Genomic DNA, 8,661 nt, shown 5'->3' with positions numbered 1-8,661 from the left:
TATATATATATATATATATGGTACTGATTTTGGTGTGTTTACGTCTCCGTACCTTAGCGGTTCATTTCGTTCGATCAAAATTCCTCAATGCAATGCAACAGCATGGCCACAGTCTATGTATTGAAACAAGAACAAGATAAGAGAAAAGACAAAAATGATGTATCTATGGCGTTATATTCAAGGTTTCAGTTTTTCTTTATTGCTAATATTATTGGATTCTATAGGACAGTGAGCTGGCAAAATCGTTAGTATGCCGAGCAAAATGCTTAGCGGACACTCGTTCGTCTTCATTCTTCACATTCTGAGTTCAAATGTCGTATTTCCTCCTTTCGGGGTCTATGTTATCTACTTACCCTCGTCCCCAAAATTGCTGGATTTGTGCTAAAATTTGAAACCAATAACATTGGATATTATTCATTGTCAAATTATTTTAACTTACATCTACGACCGTTCACCAACTTCATTCCGCACTATCTTATAATCAACATACAAAATACTTTTAAAATGTTGTCATAAAAATTTCAGTTATAGTTTTTACGGTTCCTTAATGATTCTAAAAAATCTAAAAATAAATAATCTAAAACAAACGCAAAAATCAAGAAACCTAATCATATAATGTATACAGTTTCTTTAAAAATTCTCTGTAGCTGTAGTGTATCAGAATTGCTTAGAAGACATCAAATAAATTGAAATATCTAAGAATTGGATATTAAATTCCCAATGCGTCACATAAGTAGAGTCATGATTTTTGAAAACAATTAATTAATTTAATTTGAAATTATTCATAAGGGAAATTTTTCGTCACACCAAATTAAATTTCTTTCATATTACAAACACTCGTCTCCCGAAAACAAAATAGTTTTGTTTTTATTTTAGCTTTGATGGATTCCGTGCAATGCATAATAGCAAGAAACAATTAAAATCGAACCACCAATTCTGTACGCATCTCATCGATCGCTGGAAATAGCAGTCAAATAAAACATTTATAATAACCTTCCAGCTATAACAGAAAGGATATATTCTGTAATGTAGCCCTAAAGAAATCTAATCAAAAGGGAAAGCATATCAGTAAATCTTTTGATTATAGTTTAGATAGATCACAGTTTTCCCATGGGCAAACGATATACATACAGAAGTATGCATCAATACATATAAACCCCGAATAGGAATTTTGAGAAAGTAATTTTTGAGATAGTTGGTATCTCGATGTGTATTGCAAGAAATCACAATGGAGATCGAGTAACAGGAAAAGAAGGAAAAAGGTAGTACATGACATAAAACCTTTTGTACAATTTAGCTTTAAATATTTGTGTTCAGATTTTGCCTTCCATCCCTTAGGATCTATAAAATAATTACCAAGGAAATATTGAAGTAGATTTAATCTGCTGCTCCACGCCTCCAGAATTGCAATCGTGTGACGATGTTCAGAATCATTATAGAAAAATCGACTTTCTTAATACGTGTTGTTATTGTTATCAGTAGAGTATAATAATGCAAAAGGCCATGCTGTGATGTCATAACATATATTGATCGAGTATATATAGATGTTTTCCTGTTGACAACTCGAAATACATGCCATGACTGATCTTTCCTCATTTGTTGTTTGTGATGTTTGATCATTGTGTATCACATATATGATACATGAGACATTCCAGATATGCCCATGCTGTCATGATCGCTTTATCAATGCCTACTTTGTTGAAATGGTAGGCGGCGGTTTAAAGGAAATTTGGTTGATAGCATATTCAAATATAATATTTGACCACATAGGAAGATATTCGGTGGTACAGACCAGAGATTTTGGTGTGAATATCAAAGCAGCTTTGCCTACTGTAATTATTTTATGAGCAACCAGACAATCTTCAGAAGAGTAACGAATATAAAGTTTTAGAACGCCGTACTGAATATTCGCAGAATCACATCCACTGACTTTCGTAAAATACATTGAGCACACGTGTCTTTATTTTAATTTTTTTTACGTCACTCACTCTGAGGGAATTAATATATTGTAAGACGGAATTGAGAGATAGAAAATATACAGAAATATTCCGTATCTGAACGTATACGTACTAAGCCCACACACTCCTAACGATATAAACAGCGTTTCATTTCGCGACACATTTGCAATAATAGCATCACTGGCAAGACTCATTGTATACAAAGCGATGAATATGTCAGCTAACAACAAATGTCCATAAAGATCCCAGCATCACCAAACTAATATTGTACACTAGGAATCGCAGCTGAAACTAGAACATAGTATTCTGTGTTCTTCACATACAATATTCTATCAATTTGTTCTGTATGATAAATGTAGAGGGACTAACTATATCGAAACGTATTTGGAAAACCTACGCCACAATATAATTGAACTTGAATGGTTTCTTCACAACGGTTTTATCTAATTACATCCTCGGTGATATGTGTTCATAGTAGTAGTATTTTAGCATTCGTCCCCGTCAATTTATTTTGTTGTTTTAATGTAAGACTATTCGAATATGAAGTATTTTAAATTAGAGGCTAATGATTAAGCCTAGATATTTCTGTGCGTCAGGACACAATTTAATTTCGTTCCTACCATTTAAGAAAAAAATCAACTTGGATCTGTCTTCCTGTTTTCACTTATTAAAAAAAAAATCAAGTAATATATAAAAATCTGTAAACAGCGAGAATAGGTCAGACAAATAGAAAATTCCATTATGTACAGTTACTTTGGTATTAATTTTAAAAAGTTCACGAGAAATGGAGGTCATAATTAGATTAGCAACTCTCCAGAAAAGGCTTCAATAATTTCATTTTTATGGTCTATTGGCTAAATTAAACTAAATTAAATTATTGAATCAAGTAGGGAAACAGTCTTTTATCATATCAGACCAAAGAGAAAGGGTGAATGATCAGAGAGGAAGAATTTATGGAAGAATGAGTGAGTTTTATCACTTCTGAAGAGATGGCTTCTATACGTTTTAAATTCAATGTTAAAGTGATCGTATAGAATGAAATGTGTTCTAATACGATCATGTAGGAAGTGGAAAAAAAGAAAGAAAGCAAGAACGCCAACAGGCTTCTGTGACATATTAGCTACAGTATGGTAAATGGCAACATGTTATTTCAATGGCTGTTAATGTTGTTACTGTTTATGTCTCAGGTATTAACGCTGTCATGGTCGCCCATGCTGACGCTGCATCGTGCGCTGAATGTAATTTATCCAAAGGAATTCAGAATTACATTATCTTAATTATAGCGAAACCTATGACATTAGAATTTCCCTGTTTCATCTTCCCAACAGAAAAAAATACAACTTAATTCTCTTCGAGAGAAATAAAATTACTTCTAAATCTCCAAGCATTTCTGAGTTTAAATCATAGTCAAATCCAATATCTACATTATTTGTACATCAGATTGTTCTTTATCTTCATTATACAATAGTTAGCGATAACTGTTTTAATTTGGGATTATATATTTCACATTGTAAAATGATAATCTGTAATCCGAGATATTATGCAAGGGTAATTTATTCATTTATGCAAAATTTGATGTTAAGGCTTTACACAAAAGTCGTGTAAAAAATAAATTACATATAAATCGTTAATACAAAGAACAGGATTTAAAAATGTGTGTACAAAAAACGGTGTGGAGAAAATAAATAAAATCAAAAATTAAACCATGACATAAGACTTCTACGGTAGTGGGGACCTCAACCACTGAGAATCAGTTCGTAAACTTGTCAGAAGGTATTCCATATCCTTTTCAAATCACCCACCAACTTCATACTGAACCCTACTGGAACTAAAGGTACTTGTTACTATATTTTACCTGGAAATCGAAAAGTAAATTACCATATCTTCTAGGTGAAACTGCCTTTATACTTGATTGTATGCTGCTGTTGTTTTCACGGAAAGTCTATCATTGAATGTTTTTTATTTCAGATCTAAATGATTTCCCATGACCTCTGCCTCATACAATTGTTTTTGTCTTTCATTTATAAAATTCTTCTGTGTTCTTTGAAAAATCATGGAATTTGTTTCAGTTTGGGCTTCGAGTTTGCCCTCGTCCACCTGTAGGTAGGTTCATCTTCACTCTTTCTACTTTATAATTTGCTGGAGTACCCTCTTTCTTGTTGGGAGCATTCTTACTTATTTTTATCATTCCACCATCTCCGACACGTTTCCAGCGCCTCGCTAATTTCGGAAACTGCAACCCATGTGTGTCTTGAAAGTGGTTTCTGAAGTTGTTATGCTCCTTTCGACATACGTCTTCATTCATATCCCGATTTACTGTCAGCACCGTCGAGGTTATGCGTGAGATCATAATGTAAATTTCCGCCAATTATTTTGGATGTCTTAAAATTTTATCTGAACTTCGACCTCAAAATCTTTAAGTTTTCAGTTTCGAAGATTGGAAGCCATCATTGATTTGTGATTGAGGAACGAGGTCTACATATTTGAGTGGTGGAAAGTAGTCGATACCGTTTACGCCATACTTGTCTGGTACTTTATTTTACCAAACACGGAACGATGAAATTCAAACATGACAACAACAAAATTTGAATTCCGAATACAAAAAGAGATGAGTACCACAAAACACATTTCAGATGCTTTGACCATTCTGCCAATACAACTTCACTATTATTAATCGTATATATTTACTGCGCCTGATTTGTGAAGCTGAGTTATCAGCCGACGTCAATGATCCCCACACTTTACTGGTTCTTCATTGTATCGAACCATGAGAGTCGTAAGGCGAAGTTGACGGGGGTGAGATTTGAACTCACTTTTATTTAAGCGCGTAAATGCATTCTATTCGCCACCTCTCTTCAATTCGACGACCAATCCGCTGAAGAATTATTATTTGTAATATAGGCTCAAGTCAACACTCTAGATGTGTAGGTGTGTAAATTTTCCGTCATGTTAAACTTGACATAATTCGAATTCGGACTCAGTAGGTAAAGTGATGTTAGAAATTGTCGATATTGAAATCAGTTCAGTTACCTTTCAATGCCACAAACTTTCAAGGTCAGCAAACATCATTTCTATTAATAGTCACTTCCTTTTTTTCCGTGTTTTGTGCTTTTAGTTTGGAAACTCACTCGTAAGCTTTTCACTATCAATTCTATTTATATCAATGGAAAGTGCTAATCTCCTACTTGATTTGTATTAAATATGCTATATTCGGGCCATAAGAGCTAGCTGTCAGAAGCCGCTCATCACATCGCTAACATTACCATAGTTGCCCAAAGCGCCAAGTATTTCAGATGAAAGGACTCAATAAAGATGGAAATGGATGTAAGATTCGAATATTCAGACCATTATTCTTCAAAAAGAAGCACCAATATAGAAATGTTATCTGACAGCATACATGCATTACTACATAGCTTATTCAATAATCAGATATCTTCGTGTTTTACCCATGACAAAATAAAAACCAAAACATATGGAGTGAACATATATGCAATTTTACAGTAAATCACACAAGCATTACACATACATGCACATTCGCACACACACATATCGATAATTTTATTTCTTTCCATGTAGGACAGCAAAGAAGGTCAAGATAATAGAAAATGAATATTGATGTTTTTACGGTTTGTAGTTTGGTGAATTACTACTTTCAGTTCAAAATCCCTTGGTGTCGATTTTGCCATTCATCTCCAAATACACCAGTAAAAATGCTGAAATATTTTCAATAGAGAATTCATATCTCTTTCAAAGTTGACTTAAACCTTGACACTACTCAAAAGACTGTCTACTGTGTATTTATATTTATTTTTCTACCTGAGTTTGTGTTCACGGCTCGTATACTTCGAATTCATATGGAATATCTGAACACATCAGACTAATGTGAATCGACATTAGCTATGTGATTGGTCACGATCAGAAATTGTATGAAATATGCTAGTAAAATGCTTCATCCTTGACTTGAAGCTTTTACGCAATTTAGGTCAAATATTCTCAAGGACAGGTTGAGAATCTTATTTTTCACTTTATCACGTTTGTAGCGATGAATTTTATCTTATGCCTAATCATTAACATTTGCAGATTTTTTTTTCTTTCTATCTTTCAGAATATTTTTATAACAGTAATTCTGGAGACACTATAAGGACTGAATATAATTTGGAGCCACACTATTAGAATGTAAACCCCTTCTCAGCTTTGATTTACTCCAAGTACGGCAAAAATAAATACTGAAGTTACTAAAATAATTTATCTTTGCAACAAAAGTTTACTGTGTGTAAGAAAACTATTTACCAGTGTTTGTCTTTATCTTATCAGTTATTATTGTGTTAATAGAAAGCTCTGTGTTTTCAGTTATACAGTTATTTGCTTTATAAACACTGCATTCTAGCATCAAACATTCAAATATTTATCACTGTCTAAATTGCATTAGCACCTCTTGTATTTTGCTTATAAATTTCTCTCTCTCTTTATAGCAGTAGCATACTTGGGTATTATCTTAGTATTCGATAACAATTCATCTCCAGAATGTCACTTATTTAGGACGCTAAGTTGCTTTTACAACTCTATCAGTTGCTACTGAGAGTTATAATTTAGTTACATGAATAGAAAGTTACCTTTCAAAGTTACTCTTTCTCGGGAGGGTTGATATTAAACTAATAACTTACAAACTTTCCTCAGTTTTTCGGTGCATATATGCTAAAATTCTGAATTTATAATAAAATGTTTAATATCTTTGCTAGTAAAAACTAATTTCCAGTGCTATCTACTGTAATTGACTATGGCAGCCTATACATTTTCAACTTCAATCTTTGGCCTTCCAAATATAATGTCTCAGACTACGATTCCATTACTTTTCTACGAGCAGTGATTATACACGGCCATAATGGCACCAAAGCTAAAATTTTAAACAAACCAATACGATAATACTATTGGCTTGTTGATGTATAATTAACAAAGACATGTCTTTATAAATATTGTGGTCAGATGATGATACTAGCTCTGTCAACAAACATACTGCAGTACAAAACGATGCGCTATGACGAAACACTCGTTCGTGATATTTTGCTGTCACTACGTGAAATGCTGATGGAAAATATCATCTAATGTTATATAAAGTTAACATTGCTCGTAGAGAGTTAAGCATCTTAACTGTAAATTACATTAATGCTGGCATAAGTGTACGAAATACTAACTTATCGTTGTGCCTTAGCTGGAAAAATTATCATTTCTTAGTTGTTATATGCGCGGTAAATCTCCAGTGGTTTCGGTCACAAAGTGTACGCTGTAAGAGCATGAAATATATATTCATTTCGAGAATTAACTTATTTGTTCCTTTGCCCCGAACAACTTATATTTAGAGAAAAACACTGATGTATAAACTGAATCTAATCTGCTGATCTGCGCTGAGTGCACGTAAGTTGAGCAATACCCAGTAATGTCAAAAATGTATTTCATTTGATTGTCAAGTGTTTATGCAGATGTAATTTCCTGTTTTGTATACTATATATAGTAGACTAATTTTGTATACTATATATAGTAGACTAATTTTCTAATTCGATTTATTTATACATTTGTGTAAATGTACATCATGATTTATGAGTAATATCGGTCTCAAATCGAGTTTCAAGGCCAGCATTTTCGGGGGTTGCGGTTAGTCGATTATATCTCCCCCAGTGCCCAACTGGTCCATATTTTATAGACTTCAGAAAAATTAACGGCACAGTTGACCTCAGCGGAATTTGAACACAGAACGTAAAGACGGATGAAATGCTGCTAGGCATTTTGCCCGCAAGGTAACAATTCTGCTAGCTCGCTCCAATATTTAGAAATAATATTACCGGTTGTTATATTTCGTCTCTTTACGTTCTGAGTTCAAATTCCGCCGAGGTCGACTTTGCTTTTCATCCTTCCGGGGTCGATAAGTTAAGTATCAGTTGCGTACTGAGGTCGATCTAATCGACTGGCCCCCTCCCTCAAAATGTTGGGCCTTGTGCAAGGAGTAGAAAAGAATGTTAGCGATTGTTATATTTCATCTGTCTTTACGTTCTAAGTTCACATTCCGCCGAGGTCAGCTTTACTTTTCATCCTTTCGATGTCGATAAGTTAAGCACCAGTTGCGTACTGGTGTCGATCTAATCGACTGACCCCTCCCCAAAAATTTCGGGCCCTGTGACTAGAGTAGAAAAGAATTGTTATTAACTGTTAACTTCGATCCATGTGTGCTATTTTTTTACATTTTGAATAAATTATAAATCAGGGGATTTATTTCTAGCTTAGAAAGAACAAGTTATCATTTTTTATTGTTATCTGAGACATTTCGAGAGTAAAGTTTTGGTTGGAGTAGTTGTTTTGTTTTTCATTTTTGGCAGCATGAATTTGATGAAAACCGTGACAATCTTTCCAAGCACTTGAAGTTTTTAATCTATTATCGCTGACTAATGGCTTTTTTGTAAGCATTTTATATTTAGAGTAGTTTTAAAAGTTAAATTGCATTTAATTTTGTCTCTGGGTTATTTTAATATTTAGCTGAGAAGATTATTTTCTATGATAGAAAATATTTTACGTATATAGTTATTTAACGCCGTTAACATTTTAAATTTGTCTCCATTTTTCCTGGATTGATGGCAACTTCTGTGTATTAATTTTATGTTTATTTAATTAAAACCCTTTTTTATTTAGTGGATGCTCGAGCCTCAATCATGAG

Source organism: Octopus bimaculoides, chromosome 15 (genome assembly GCF_001194135.2).
Source record: "Octopus bimaculoides isolate UCB-OBI-ISO-001 chromosome 15, ASM119413v2, whole genome shotgun sequence".
NCBI lineage: Eukaryota > Metazoa > Mollusca > Cephalopoda > Octopoda > Octopodidae > Octopus > Octopus bimaculoides.
This window is presented reverse-complemented; position numbering follows the sequence as displayed.